Genomic DNA, 16617 nt, shown 5'->3' with positions numbered 1-16617 from the left:
TTAATCACTCTTTCGAGATCGATGCGCTCGCGTTCCAACGAGGCAACGTTACCGCAAGCTCTCTTTTCGAGCGTGAGCGAGTTTAGGGATCAATGAGAAAAAGTTTTAATTACGGCAACTCGTGCTTCCGCGTCGACGTTTCAAGAGCAACGGCTTTCGACGTCCTACACCCAAAACCTGGAAAATTACTCCGCCGCGCAACGGGACGCAAATGTGCCGGTCGTTATGCTGACGGCGCTTGGCCGCCGAATAAAAGACCCTCGCCATCCGTGGCCCGGCTGGTAATTGCCGAAAAGGCGGGCGCGAAGCACTCGAGTCCTGCAAAAAATGTTTCCGATTCGGAAACACTCGTCCTTGTAGGCACACCGGTCCTCCGTTGTCGTGCGGAAGTGGTGCGGCGTCTATAATTGTCCCTGCGAAAGGTGTCGCTGCATTGATTTCTCACGTTGGTTTATAGCTATATATGACGAACTAAAGTGCACAAGTTTGGTCGCTTATAAGTGTAGCACTCACTATTGTCTGAATTGTTGGAAAGTCATTTTATTAGCCATAAGCGCCCACTGTACTAGAGCTAGTACACTTGGGTTTTGCATCCCTACATCTTGAACGGCTGAAATGTGTGGTCTGGTTTGCTGGGCCAGTTGGTGCAGGATGACGGTATAGGGGGTTCCAGCACGTATCGGCGCCATCATAGGAAACAGACACGCACGGGACAACGCCAGCGTTGTCCTTTTAGCTGTTTTAGCTGTTTTCATTTCTTGTACCCAGAGGGCGCGCACATACACAGGAAAGCTGGGTGGGATCCACTGTTTAATCCATATCTAAAAATGTCTCGTTAATTCATGCAATACTACGGACTCCTGACGAACCGGGATGTGTACTCGCTTTTCATTTATTTCCGCTCACCTGCTTTACACATTTGCGTTGTGCTTTTCATAGTGTTTAGTACATATGTTACCCGCCGTGGTTTCTCAGTGGCTATGGTGTTAGGTTGCTGAGCACAAGGTTGCGGGATCGAATCCCGGCCACAGCGGCCGCATTTCGGTGGGGGCGAAATGCGAAACCACCCGTGTACTTAGATTTAGGTGCACGTTAAAGAACCCGAGGTGGTCGAAATTTCCGGAGTCATCCACTACGGCGCGCCTCATAATAAGAAAGTGGTTTTGGCACGTAAAGCCCCATAATTTATTTGATTTATTTTATTAGTACACATGTTGAGCGTGTGAGAAAAAAACTCTACAATCTGTGGCTTCATTTCAAGAAACAGAAGACGCATTGTAAGTTTGGTGTACTTGATATAGTACAGCGGACGTTAGCAGTTGCAGTTACAAATAGGCGCTTTCTTTTCTTTTGTTGTGTTGCAGCATGAACAGAGAGCGCCGTTTTGAGGATGCCGTTATGTCCATTGCGCGATGCTCTCGATCCAATTGAGAGTGAGGCCAGCGGCCGTGGGGCAGCAAAGGTGAAGAGGACATCGATGTTGTGATGGTGCCGCCAGAACCGGCTGAAGATACGGATGAGGAGGAAGGTGCTGACCAAAACACCGACGCTTTTGCCATGAACGACGTCAGCGGTTAGTGTAGGTTAGTAAAACGTGCAACAATATTCCACGAAAATGGCTTCATTGAAATAGCATTAGTGAGAAGATCATAGCCGCACCCGCGATGTCGGCGTTGCCTTGCCTTCTGAGAGTTACGTCATATATGGGAAGGTTGTGGAATCGTTCCCAAGCTGCGGCAAGCTGTTTTTTTCATCCACTTTCATTTTCATTTATTTAACGTTTCTTTATTTCATTTATTAGGCACAAGTAATTTCCCTTATGTGTCCTTGGTGTCAGTGATTCTTGGCTCCGTATGATGTATGTGTATTTGGACGCTCACGGTGGATGGACACGGTATCTACCCCCGGAAAAAATCAGAAGACAGCTGCGATGCCAATTTTGTCACGCCCGAGCATCATGAAGAGATGTTAGAAGTGCAACGGGCTACTTTGTAGCTCGAAAGAGGGTGGTTCGAAAATTTCATACGATGAGGTAGGAGCGCAATGACAAGTGTCTTGGCCATTGAAACCCCATGCACCCAGGGTACTAGATGTACTACACCATTGTAACCTGAGAACCAATCAATACTTCTCGATAATTTTTGAGGACGTGATATTTGGGTTATTCTTTCATGGTTTGCAAAATTTGAGGAAGACAGCACCGGCAGCTTTATCACAGGTCATAATGGATTAAGGGGGGGGGGGGGGGAGGGGCGAACACCATATGTGGGGAAAGAAAGCAGCAGTGGTGGAGTTTACTTACTTCACACCCACCGCGATAATCAAGTGGCTACACCGTCGCCCTGCAGCAGCTCGAGGTCGTGGTTCGATCCCCGTCGCGGAGGCCACATTTCGACGGCGGTGGAGTGCGAAGCTCAAGCGTTATGAACTGGGTGGGCGTTAAAGGACGCCCAAATTATTCCGGAGTTCCCCCCTAATACGGCGTGCCTCATAATCGTATCGTGATTTCTGCACGCGAAATCATTTCTTGGAATGCACCAGGCCGTATGGCCGCCTGTGAGTGACTCAGCGATAAATGCTTCTATGTGTAAGACTGCAAGCTGTGAATCTTTCTTCCTTCTCCTCTTTCAATCCCCTTTCCCCCTACGCCAGTGCAAGGTAGCCTACCGGGCTCAGCCTGGTTAACCTCCCTGCCTTTCCCTTGTGAATTCTTTCTCTGCGCGCGAAACTCCGGAATTCAATTTTAATTTCGCTAACTTAAGATTACTGCAGAAACTCCCTAGTGAGACTTGTTAGACAGTGCGTAAGCATTGTTTCTGGTCGCTGATCTTGGAGATGTACGTCTCTGACGTATCCGAACGCGTCTGGTCTCATGACATATATACCCCCCGTACAGGTCTCCGTGTATACCTAAGACATGCAGCCAGGGAGGAACGACGAGAGACGCTCTGCACGGGCCAAGCCACTGGCTCGACAGCTCGAAGAGGACCCCGAGGTTCTCTTCGCGTACGCCTGGCTTCCCAAGCACGGCACCAGAGCAACGGCGGTCGTCACCACCATCGATAAACAGGTCACAGGCACGTCGATACGGACGACGAATACAGCCGAAGCAGAAGAAGTGGCCGTGGCCCTCGAACTAGCACAACCGGGAGTGAGGACCGTGGTCACAGACTCCGAAACCGCCTGCGCAAGCTACCGCAAGGGGAACATCTCTCCCGCGCCACTAGCGATCTTCACCAAACGCAAATCACCGGGACTGCCGTTGAGCTCGTGTGGGTGCTGGCTCTCTCGCAAGTGGAAGGCAACGCACTAGCCGACCACTATGCCCGAGAACTGTCAATCCGGGCTGAGGACGAGCCAGAGCTACCGCACATCGTGACAAGTTACAAAGACATCACCCAAATGTACAGAAGCGGCAGATGTAGGTTTCCCCGTACGCATGCGCAACTCAGCCGAAGGCAGCAAACGATCGTGCGACGCACGCAAGCCGGGTCGCTAGCGCATCCCGTGCTATTGCACCAGATGTTCCCAGCAGATCATGACACTTCATGCCAGTTTTGCAGATGATCAGAAGGCACTCTAGCACACATCTTGCAGAGTGCACTAAGCTCAAGGACCCCCCACCAACCCTGCCCCCCTCCCCAGCCCCAACCCCCCCGAGCGATGGGAGACCTTGTTGTACAGCCCCAACCTACCGACCCAGCTCGCGCTGGTGGGTAGGGGCCAAGAACTGCTGGACGCATATGGGACCTGAGAAGAAGGTTCCACCCCGTTTGGTGCCAGCGCGCACCAACCTTTACTAAGGGCTCATTAAAAGTTGATTCTCTCTATACCTAAGCAGCGCATCATGTCACGCGTTACAGATAGGCGGACGGATGGACCAATTTCCGATGGAAGTAGCCATAAAATGCTAGTGCATTAATGACGCGATGCCGTCTTGCTAAAATCTCCAAGTCCTTTAACGAATGATCCGTCGCGCTTAAGGTCGTTCCCGCTCGAGAGAGCGGGCGCACCCAGCCACCCCGCTCAATAGGCTCTGCAGAGGAACCATGGCATCGTTATGACTTCTGCTGCAGGCACGATGGTAGTGCGTGCAAACACTAGCGTTCCTAGTTTGCAAATACATCTGCGAGTTTCACAGCGTGGCGCTTCTGAGTAGAACTGACCCTGCATCTCAATCTACAAACACTGACAGGTTTCTGTTTCTTCAAGCAAACCTTGTACTGGCTGACAAGTGGCTTTTTTCATGGTCACGCAAAAGAAACAAAAACTGTTGCTACCAGGGCAGAGGAGCAGCGGGAAAGGGCGGTCGGATGAGTTGACAGCTGCGCCGGCGCCGGAGCGTGAGTCATTAGCAAGAATTTCAGCTGCATAGGCGCGCGCTCACGCCACGCTCGCAACCAATCAGAGCCGTTTCACTTCCGCCGGGGAGGGAGAAAGCGGGAAGGTGTCTCGCGCGCACTGCGCCGGTTTCGTTTCCGTTTAGTTAATTCTCCGAAATCGGATGGGAAGGCCACGCGTTGTGCTTTGACCCGAGGAACTGGCAGCGTTCTACGAGAGGCAGCGAGAACTCGCCCGTGAAAGGGCTCGACGTCGGCGCGCCGATCCACTCGTTAAGGCCTAAATATAGTCTGACGTAGCGTGAACACGCCCACACGTTACGTCACGTTGCTGAGAACAACAGCGTCTATAGTTCGAGCAGATGGTTGCGCTGATAGTTGCGTTGGCGGTGGCCGCCAACGTAACCAGATGCGGCCAACGCGCTCCGACGCCCCCGATATCTAACGGCGCTCGCCCGCAGGCCGATAACGTCGGACTACTGATGCGCCTTTAGAGCTGCCCGAGCCCCGGTAATCCGACAGCAACGAGAAGAAGATCCCGTGCTGAGGGAGAGGGAGGCCGAAGCAATCCGGCACCCTCATAGAGTTTCTCTTTACATTACCTAGAGGGAAATGTGGCACTCATGTGCTGTGGTATGCATGGGAATGCCGGCATGTTGTGACTTCGGATTGGCATCGTTCTCGAAGAGCCAGGACACCTTGAAGGCGCGCCTGTCAAGACCCTTCCGTCTGTCACAATGATTCAGTTTCTACTAAAACAGCACGTGAAAAGCTGTTTTAGATTTATTACAACACAAAAACATGTTTTGTCTAACTATGGGAGGTTGTTATTGCATGTACAATTATATGAAACATAAAAATATGTCAGCGGGCCGCTAAAGTTGGAGGACAGAGGACAAGATTCGCGCTTGCTTTGGAGCAGTTTGTCGTCTGCTCTTGGTTTTCTTCGCTTGGTTATGCATTGCAGGAGAATAATCGTCACTGGAACATGTAGCTTGGGTGAATGCAAACCTTCTATGAAGATTTTGTATCCATATCCACGTTATAGACGAAGCCTCTTACAACACCAGCCAACACCAGCCTCGCAGACACATATACCTTCATTCCCATGACAGCACAGCGCCCGTTAGGAAATTTCCTTAGACCGTGGCACCAGATTTCCCTCTAGTTGTTATAGTAAGGAACTATATGGGGCGCCGTTGGCTCTGGGTTACTTAAGCGTGACGAAGGCCAGGTGCATGTAGGACAAGCTTCGCTTACCCGCATTTTCCGGTAGAGGAAGGGTTCGTATTTTTCTTGTTGTTGTTGTTGCTGTTGTTGTTCTTTGCGTCTTATCTCGTGCACCCATGAAGTGCGACGCTCGCGACGCCGCTGGTGGCGCCCGTCTTGACGGCAGCATTTAGAGACGGCAAGTACTGAGACGCCACGCCACTGTTTCTCCCACGCCGCAGTAGGGGGTGGGGAGGGGGTTATTCTGTAAGAGTCCACCTAGTGGAGTGTCCATTTCGGCCGCTGCTGATTGGATGCAGCTGTACGAGCGAGAAGGAGACGAGCGGCCCCAGCCAATCAGAAGCGACCGAAATGGACAGTCCACTATGGGAACTCCTATAGAATACCATCTCAGTTACGTTGCGGGCGCTGTCTCGTGCCAATACGTCGTCGCCCCGTTATTCTTGGAATACCGTCTAAGGGGCTTCAGCGCAACGCCAGACATTGCCGCCGCTTTCAGTGCAACGCCCTTCGGGCGAAACTGCTCGATTTTCGGAAAGCGACACAGGACTCGGTGACAGAGTAATTAACTGACGCTTCGAAACCGCACGGCTTCATGGTTCACAATGCTATATTGCGAACGAGGAACCCGTATGGGCTCCACAGATGCCAGTGACAAAGGAGTTAGCTGGCGCTTCGATGCGCACGGCTTCAGTGTTCACAATGCCATTCATTGCGAACGAGAAACCCGTAAGGGCTCGGAAGCGGCGATTAACTTCCGACATTGTCAGTGACCTTTTGTAGATGGCATTGTGAACAAGAAACTTGCGCTTGTTCCGAAGCGTCAATTCTGAGTCGTTCAGTGACCAGAAGCCATTGTTGTTTTTCCGAAGATGCTACCTCATTCATCGAAGTTTTTGTCGAACCCTACGTTACATGGATCGTTGCAACGCAGATGTGCGTCCTCACTGAGTCCGTATATCAAGTTAAAATCTTTCGTCCTTTGAATATGTAAATGACGTAAGTCACAATGCCCGTGCAACATTTACGCAGACGATAAAAAGCACTAAAATACGACGCACACATTGGAATACAGGGTGTTTCAGTGAACACTTTCGAAAATTCTTAAATGTTGCCGGTAGCGGTTACCACAGTTCTAGTTCGTGAGGTGTTCCGCTTGATGTGGCGGGCACTATTTGCATAAGAAATTGAAATGCATATTCAAGTAATTACCAAAAATCACCAATTTAGCTTCTAACTAATTACCTTACTGCCTATATTGCAATTTACACATTCTATCCATGGAGTTAGCAACGAAGACCCACATCGAACGTAATCTCAGGATGACACCAGTTTCGAGATATTAATTCCCGAACTTTGCGGAGAAATGCCTTGGCGTTCCAGTTACTTTCTAAACATAACGTCGTGTTATAGCTTCAAGCACAAAAGCATATATATATATATATCATAGGACGCCAACAAACACTGACACCAAGGACAACATAGGGGAAATTACTTGTGCCTAATAAATGAAATGAAGAAACGATAAATTATTGGAAATGAAAGTGGACGGGGAAACGGCGCCGCGGTAGCGCAATCGGTATTGCATCGCACGCGAACTGCGAAGGTTATGGGATCATTCCCCACCTGCGGCAAGTTGTTTCTTAATGCAATGTCATTTCCATTAATTTATCGTTTCTTTATTTCATTTATCAAGCACATATAAAGTCCCCAATGTTGTCCTTGGTGTCAGTGTTTGTTGGCCTCTTATGGTATGACTAATAAAAACGGTCCCCTCGGTTAACCCCCTTTCTTCTCGTTTATATATATATATATATATATATATATATATATATATATATATATATATATATATATATAATGACTTTACAGGGTCTGTCTGCTCTGCTATTGCATTATCTCCAGGATCGGGCAACTCAAGCCGGAAAACAACCGACCAAACAGATGCGCCGAACCCTCAGAAAGTTGGCACGAAAGATTGTCATTTAAAAAATGTAGTTACGCGCTTGATGTTGCAGATTTGTCGCACCAAGGATATTCAGCTAAGGTTAGGTTCATCGTGTAATTTCGTGAAGAAGACCCATCATGGGGGCATAACGGTTTCGGCGTTTTCCGCTGCTCAGCCCAAGGGCGCGGGATCAAAGTCGGTCCACGGCGGCCGCACTAGGATGATCTAGATGGGGGGGGGGAGCGAATTGCAAAAACGCCCGTATTTCGTGCGTTCGGTGCACGACAAGTAACTTCCAATAGATCGAAATTAATTCGGAGTCCTCCACTACGGCGTGCCTCACAATCGTATCGGGGTTTTGGCGCGTAAAACCCCAGAATTTAACCAATTTCATTTTTTTTTCGCAGAGAACAGGAGCCGGCAACCAGCCCATCTGTATAGGGGTAGTACAGATGGGCCTACATATAGGCCGATTAGTTATACGGGTTCCCTCCTGTGGGTGATCTATCCAGCAAGGCAGTGGCTGCTGTCACCTACACAATTAAGCAAAATTACACCCTTTTGCCACGCAACAGCAATGGTCATTTGTCTTGTCCGCATTTCCTTTCTTTAACGCGGCGAGCCGGGTACTTCCAAGCAACGAACGGCATGCCCGTCATCAGCGTGATCAAGCATTCTGGACAGGAAAGTAGCGAGGGCAGCGTGTTCAAGGAAGGAAATGCAAGCAACGCAGATGACGCTTATCGTTGTGTGTGCAACGCAATGTACATTTGTTTAAGAGTGTAAGTCCGGGAGTGCGCCCAAGTTTGAAAGATGAGCTTTAATGCTATAGGGGCGGCTGTCGCGTGTCGTGCAAGCGCTACAACACGCGACCAGGTTGGCAGTGGTCCGAAAAATTAAAGTATACACCGTCGCGTGCTCCGCGTCGGGCCAAAGCCCAAAGCGGCCCGGCAGGAGGGCACTGGACTAGGCACCCCCTACCAAACATAGGGATAGGGAAAAATCATGTATCAAAGTGAAGATATCCTTGCCCCGTTCTGCCGACTAAACGGGTGCTGCTGCTGTGGCTGTGGCTTTGCTCGCGCCCGCCGCTGGGTTTCTTGCAACACCACCAGATGGCGTTCGCTTCCGTGCACTATAGCCTGCACCGGCGCGGCAGCGTTTCACAGTTTGTGCTGACATGGCACGTGAGTCTGCGATTGGCGTGCTTACGCTTGCTTAGCTTGCAGTGGCTGGTTGAAAATCGTGGTGACCTGCAGCGGGACGTTAAAACGGCCACCACAGCGAATCCTCGGGGAAAGGGGCGTTGGCAGGTAATGTCGCATGTGTGTCCAAAAGCCACCACAACGCTATACTGCAAAAAGTTCTTTTTTTCTCTCTATTGCGCGGAAATAACTTTGTTCTTCCCGACTGCTCCGAGTAGCCTGTGGAGTGGTCTATGGGCAGACATCCGATATTCTTTCCCGGAATGGGGTACTAGTCTCCGTCGGGCATTACAAAAAAAATATTTTGTTTGGCTTATTAATGCACGTTTAATGAGTAACCGTCACTTTTGCTTGGCGAGTTTTCGTGGTTTTGAGACGTCCCGTGACCGAAAGGCGAAGTGGGTGGAGCCCAAAATCTTTTGACCAATAGCGGTATAGACCGATGGCAACAAAAAGTGTGGAAAAGGTAATACATATTTGTTTTTTGGTTTCTTAGGTCTAATCATGCATAATCGGAGCGTGCACGTCGTAACATAGTGGTAGTTTTTTTTTTGTCTTCGTTTGCGGTTTTCATGACGTCGCATGACTGACAGGTGAAATGGGGTGGGCAGAGGGGAGGTAGCCCGAAATCTGTTTGACCAATCGTGGAGGGCTGATTGCAGAAATGGAATAAAAACCGTTTGGAATAGCTTCATAAGTTATAGCGCCCCACCACGTATCTCTCTGATCACCGACCTCCAACCCCCGAGCTGTTCCTTCCCTTTTCTTTTTCCCAAAGCCAGTGGTGCCTTGACGTCCCTATCCTACACTATGTATACGCACACTCGTGCTCAACTTCCCGTGCTCTCTGCGAGCATCACCTGCTGCACCTAATACGGTCACTATGGTCGCGGATTAATCGCTGTGGGGCTTGCATTACTACAATTTGTACTGGTTACATGTCTTTTTTTGTAATTTGCAAAACGAGCCGTATACTACCCAATAATTTACAAAGTTATTTAGTGAAATTTTCTTTAAAATTTTGGTATGCGTATCAATTTCTTTTCCAAGCAATATCTGTTTATTTCAGCAACCCAGATCAAAGATTTGGATCGCGCTATCTGTTCACAAGCTATTTCTAAATTGCTATTTCTATTTATTTAAATTTCTAAACACAAGGCGTGTGTCGGGAAAAGCATCGGCAATTATCCATTGGTGATTTGGGACATTAAGGCTGCAACATTAAGGCTGCACACTTCCTGTGCGAACATTCTAACTCGGGAGCTCCTGTCCGTAGGATTGGAACAACCAAATAGGAATACAAACAAATGTGACTATATAATATAGAAACAAATGGGGACAGAGAAACAATTTTCCTCAGCAGTCACCGCCTTTAAGCCGACTTTGATAAAGTTTGCTGCATTGAAAAAAAAAAACTTTAGGTATATCGTTAGCAGACGGGACAGTTGTCACGGGACAGTTTGTCAGCCCTGCCCACAAGGATGAGGCAAAAATGAAGATGATGAAGGCCTGTCTAGCGTCCTGAGCCGATTGGCTATATTGTGACACGCCTGTAAATACTCGTTGTAAGTATATCGTTCACCTCTTTTCTACCTCTCTACAATATATTTAATTTGAGCCATCAATTAAACAAATTCTCGAAAAATTGCTGTATTTAAGGAAACGCAAATATTGTTAGTACATTTCTGTAACTGAGCAAAACAAATATAAAAATATAACACCGACGATTACGCTACTCCTTAATGCAAATTTCGAGCGCAGCTTTTAGGTGTTTTGAATTCGCGCTGCGTCGTAGCAAACAATTTGATTCTCAACGACACGGTCCAATCGGCGGCGGCGCCGAGCCTCTGCTCGGGCAGCTCGTTTAGCAGCAGCGGAAGACGAAGCACTTTCACGGGTTAGGACGATCAATGTTCAAAAAGAAAGCGTCAACACGGGGGTGCATTCTCTAGCGTCGGCGCAGGTGAAGTTGCGCATGCGCCGTGGGTCCGAAGCCCACCCCCTGCGCTTTGTTTCCGTATGTGGGATCGGTGCGGGCGCGCTCGCCGCTTTAGAGCCCGTCTCGTGCGGCACTGCGATTTCCTCCTCACCCTTTCGCCATACTCTCCTCCTCCGCTTTCCTCCTCGCGCTCTGTTCGCTCTCGCCGTCTCTCATCCGCCGCTACGCTCCGCGTTCCCTCTTTCATCCTTCGCTGTGCTCGTTCGCTCGGTTACGCCTAGGGACGCCGACGCTCAACGCAGAAACTGGCGCCTAAGAGGCTGTACACTGTCGTTAGAATATAAGTTGCGGTTTTTAGGAGACAGTAAGGGGAAAAATTATTCCCCCCGTATTAGTAAATTTGACCTTCTGCAAAACCAAAAACACTACACTTATCGCAAGAATAGGCTTTGACCAAAGAGTATCGGAAAGAAAAGTCCGGCATTTATTAAAGAAAAAGCGCGAATTTTCCAAGGCGACCACCGCCTAGAAATTCCCGCACCAGGAAGCCTTGACGTCATGGACTTCGACGGTGTGTGCCATGTTCTAGGTAAATGATTAAGGGTAAAAGTAGGATGCACTGCGTTCTGAAGGAGCCACAGATTGAACATTACACGTTGCAGGGAACTTATACTTGAGCCCCAGGAGCCCACACAGATAAATAAAGTAAATAACTGACAAGTAAAAATAATGACACGCATGCATTGTTTATTTCTCTATTTTTTTTCGGGTCACCGTTGTTTTCGCCCGCTCACCGCAATTACAATGTTTTCGCCGCGGGCGCAACCCGCCGCCTTCATGAATCGAAACCTTCCCGAATGTCGTCACCGGTTCCATAGCGAGCGCATATTGTCCAATCAGAAGGGGTACGCGGCGCAAATGGTAGCGTACATTGTAGCACCAACGCGAGCACCAAGCTACACTGGTATCGAGTCATGTACAAATATCCGATGGAAACAGCCGAGACCACGTTTTGACGACAGGCGACTTCACTCGCCGCTATAGTTGTTGCTGTGAGTGCCCGTTTACTTTCTTACTTTTTTTTCTCAGTCCCACATTCGCCCAACCAATTCGTCACTCACAGTTTTGGTACTGCGTGGTTCCTCACCGTCACTGCAACGTGGCAATACTTTGAACTCCTTGACCTCACACTGACGTACCGGCCCTGGGGATCTGGCACGAAATCTTTAAAAAAGAAATATTAGCTTTGACCTTCATTTTCTCTGGTGTAATCAATCTGTTAGCGCGAGACAAAAAAACTAACACAAGGTTTTCAAAAAATATTTTATCAATGCAAACTGATTTAGTGCTTCTCTTTCGTGTCCTCTCGAATTCGACAAATTTTATTAAAATCGGCTCGGAGGTTGTGTACTGGGAGTACGCTTGTTCTCTTTATTTTTTTTTTCTTGCGTCCCTTGTCCCTGCTTCGCGCTGTACCACACAATCTAAAATGGAAAACCAATTAGCCCAAAGCATCACACATCTAAGGTACAGGGAGTATTTCGGCGTCTAACACTCATTTTAACAGGAGTAATTCGAGTTGGCTCCGAAGCAAAGCACTCTGCACGGCATCACTCGAACATGCGCGAGCACTGTTGCACCGGTGTTTCAGCGATGCCGTGCTCTCTCCTCTTAGCACCCTTCAAAGCACTCCGACATGTCCGTGCGACGCCGTCTGTATTCCGCGGCCACGCATTGGAAGCCGCCTGGATTTGTCAAAATGTGACCTGAATACATCTAAAAGACGTCTGCCCAACGACCGAACATTTTGGTCATTTGGCAGACGTCGTTTAGACGTATTCAGCTTGTCTCAATGGTTCCTACGTTTCTGCGGAGAATTTCCATGTGACATTAAATAGATGTTGTTTCAGTGAAGGGGTAAGTACAATATACGAGCCACAGTATGGCCTTGGTAGCAGTTCTGTTAAAAAACGCAAGCCATTCAGGCCTAGTAAGACGACTACCGATGCTACATTTTTTATTTTTTTTTGCTGAAACCCATAACTTATGCATTGCCAATGAAAAATAAATGTGCCTGAGTAAACATTCGTGTTTTCTAAATGATAAAAAAAAAACGACGCTTCCGGTGTTTCTGCCTGGATCTCATACTTTCACAGCTTCTTGCAGAAATGTTTCCTGACTTCGAGCGTCAATCATAGTTGGAGTTCAAAGGCATTCAAGTTTTCGTGTATTGCGCAATGTCACATGCGGCGTTTTAAGTGATAGGTAATGCTTCAAATGCCCATGAATATTTATGATATAACTTTACACAAAGAAAAAAGGAAACGTTACAGCAGCGCAAGCCTCAGTAATGCGTTTCGGGGGCGTATGGGCAAAAATACGTATTTGAGAGATGGTGAGGATTTGTAGTCATCGACAGCGTGTTACGTCTTCGCTCTGACAAGTTCTTCCATAAATGTTTTCTCCAACAGCAACTTGGAGAGTTAACGCGCAAAACTACCATTCGTAATATCTCACACCTGTCCGGGCATACCTTGAACCTGGATTATCCTACCTGTGGAGTTGATCATATATCGCAGATCAAAAAAAAAAAAAAGCGCCTGAGCAAGAAATGTGGAATTTCACACCGTCAACTTCAGCTCGCTCATTCAGATTTCGGCGTTGAATTCAGCGCTAATATTTTCCTTTCAACTCTGTGGCATGTGTCCCCCCAGCAACCATAGCATCAAAAAAGTTTATGAACACTGCTACAGCTTTGAGCAATGCGCGTCTCCCTTTGCGTCTATTGTTAGCATAGGTTTGTTGCATTTGTCAGTTTTAGAAAGTTTAGTGATTCAACTATCACCGATTACTAAATTCACGAAAAACTTGCACAACATTAGCTCATAGCTAACCATTTTGAAAATAAGTGGGACGCTGCGCACGAGATTGAGAGGTAAAATAAAACCGCCTTGCATTCATCGGTCGAAAGATTCAAACATTCAACATTTTCGCTCTTAAGAGCGTATCCTAAATTACCGACATTCATAACGCGCTGGAATGTCCGCTCTCGGCTCTTGAAATTTACGTCGCATCTACGTTCAATGTGGTAGCAACAGCGCAAAAATTGGATCACGCATGATTGAAGAAACACCAGGGCATAAAAACATGCAAGGCACAGCTGCTTATGCGCCAGTAGAAGGTAATCATCAGAATGTACCCCAGGTGTCATCTGCCAAATTTTCGCGCTGATTCGTACCAACTCCCTCAGCAGTCATTCTTAGTGAATTACTTAGTAAAGATCCTATCGAGAAAGATCGCATCGCAACCACGAGGGCGTCGAGGCAATTACGAATTGTCGGACGCGAAATTCAACGAGAATGCGCTTACCTCGTCAGGGTGACGAATACATAGAGAAACCGAGAGGCACAGTTCGTGATTCGCAGTCCCAAACTCTCTTCTTGCAATATGCTTGACCCGTGTCTTCAGAAAAGTAGAGAGCGTGACGTCACAAGTTCGCGTCCTTTATTAGCCGGAAACCTCCAGTTCCGGGCAACTTGAAAGCCGTCTGCTATTTGTTATCGAAGAACTTCTGCTCCTTCTGGTATTGCCACAACACACTTTCCCGTCGGAAGTCCTCTCGTCGAACTTTTTTTTTCCTTACATCCACGACGAATGTCAGCGGAAATGATATTGGAAGCTGCTGTCCTATGCGCGGATGAGTTTCGGCGACTCAGTGATGAGCTCAGTGATGAGGAGACGCCGAGGAGCAGACGTCGATGCGAGCGCGTCGCCCTACAAAGTTACCGCTCGCGCTCCCTAGCGCTTTCGCGCGCCTACATTGCCAGCCGCGATCTACTTGATGCTTCGGGAAGTGTTTGGGCCAAGAGCACTAGATTGGCGGCGGAGGGGGAAATAAAGCGAGAGAGAAGCTATTGTGGGATTATGGACCAATGGGGCGCTCCGGAGAAGGAGCGGCTGCAACGCCATCCTGCGGCAGCCGCTGCAGAAGTTCGCCGACGCTCGATCGCGCGGTCGTTTGAAACAGGCGTACACCTCACACTGTGTTCATAGACGCGTGCGACACTTAAGAAAAGCGTTACGTCTTCAAGGGTTGAAGAAAAGTGCTCAAGTTGAGCGCTGTAAGAAATAACGCAGCAGGTGAGAGCCAAGGATGTATGTCTCGAATACATCAGCAACTAATGTGCAGGCACTAATGCGCGTATGAGTTTAGCATATACAAAGAGTTTGACAAGCCAACATTATTGGACTCCTGAAGGGAGTCGTTAACTGTTCTTTAGCTCGCTGACAAGAAGAGATACCGCGATATCATCTAGCTTATCTCAGAGATATCAGCGGAGTGGCGCAGGCCTCACGTTTGTCTTCTGTGTCTTCTGCATCTTCTGAATTGCTTTCATATGACCAATATGAGCTTCCCTGATATCGTACGGATATATGTCTCAGACTTTGAGCACATTGGCTGTCGTATAGCCCCTATTTCGACATGTCTTGCCTAAAACCATCCTGGCTGCGTACATTTTACTGTTAAGAACTGCTCCGGAAAATGTGCAGATGATATTGAAATGACTGAACCGCACAGCTGACGTCTACCGGAACTGGGTCCTAGTGGCGTAAAACTCGCGCACAGCAGAATGGACCATGACCCTCGAGACTCGTAAAAAGTATTTTGCCTAATTTTACAGCGAAGCTTCCTCTGCAAACATTGCTGTCATTTGCCGACGGAGGGCGCTGCGTTGCGTTGCGCTGCGTTGCAAAATAACTTATGCGCTTAAAAGGTGAATAAGAGTGGGAACATATTTTACAGTTTGCTGGCTGCCGTCGTATTGAAGTAATTTGAGAACCTAAAATGAAAGAATTGGATCTCAAACTGCGGGACTAAACCCAGGTCTCCCAGCACAGCAGACCGACGCTACAACGATTAGGCCACTGAAGAACGCACGCCCGGTTGTGTCGACGCTAGCTAGCTTCTTGAGAAGCTTTGCGCGTGCAGCACTTCGCAGATGCGGAAGCACGTGAGCGCGAGAGTATGCGCACGCGTGACAGCTTGCGTTAGGTCAAACAACTAGAAAGGAAATGGCTCAACAAAAGTAAACTTTACAGTATATAAGGACGAAAATTCATCTGTAACTCGCACCCTTACACCCTTGGATTTTAAGAGTGTGGTTATAGACCAATTTACTGTCTTATTCACATTTAAGGGCGCCATTTACTTTAGAGTGTGCCACTGCTGTTTGCGCGCCGTATTTCTCTCTACTTACACGTCTCTACCATTCTTCCCTAGATAAGACTAGGCATCCCCTTCGTTCTGATGACATCACTCCATCGACGTTTTACAGTATGCGTTCGTTTGAGTTACTGTGTGCATTTCGGCAAAGCTTGTGAACGGTGTAACCCATAAACTTAAACTTTGCGTGACATTAAAGTTGTGACCTGTAGCGTTGGATATACATTGTATCAGACTACACGCTGCGTAGGACGACAGTGATGATAATTGTGTGCATCGCGCGTAATTTTATAGCATTTGAATGCCCGCTTCATGAAAGGATCGCGTCACATAGAAGTCAAGTTGTGCGGTCGTTAAGCGTAATACTTGTTTTCTCTCTCTTTCCAGTGCAGTTTAACATAATTTCGCTTCAACATAAAACTGTCGACTTCAGTGCTTGGAATGTTTTCTAAACTGGCAATGTTTGAAACGTTTTAAATTGAGCAAGTTCTTTATCTGAACAATCTATATGGGGAACTGCGTTATGACCTTCGTAAAAATGATTCAAATGATTATTTATTTATTTATTTATTTATTTATTTATTTATTTATTTATTTATTTATTTATTTCGGGAAATAATTAGTAACAACCTGGCCTGACGCCACCAGGTCCGAAACAGCTAACTCCCGTGCCGGACGAATACATCTTCCAATGCTTCGTTTTTTGGTGGTGGTGGGGGGGGCAGGGAGTA

At 47.8% G+C, this 16617-nt stretch overlaps 1 protein-coding gene across 1 annotated transcript in view; it reads right to left on the bottom strand.

The window, feature by feature from the left end:
- Nucleotides 1-14505, bottom strand: part of LOC126529220 (allatostatin-A receptor-like) — a 92146-nt gene extending 77641 nt beyond the window's left edge. The window contains exon 1 of the mRNA XM_055069697.2: nucleotides 14032-14505. The gene's annotated coding sequence lies outside the window, so the exon portion shown is untranslated. The remainder of the gene's footprint in view (nucleotides 1-14031) is intronic.
- Between the last annotated feature and the right edge of the window lie 2112 nt (nucleotides 14506-16617).

The sequence above is a fragment of the Dermacentor andersoni genome, chromosome 8, assembly GCF_023375885.2.
Source record: "Dermacentor andersoni chromosome 8, qqDerAnde1_hic_scaffold, whole genome shotgun sequence".
Taxonomy (NCBI): Eukaryota; Metazoa; Arthropoda; class Arachnida; order Ixodida; family Ixodidae; genus Dermacentor; species Dermacentor andersoni.
This window is presented reverse-complemented; position numbering and strand designations above follow the sequence as displayed.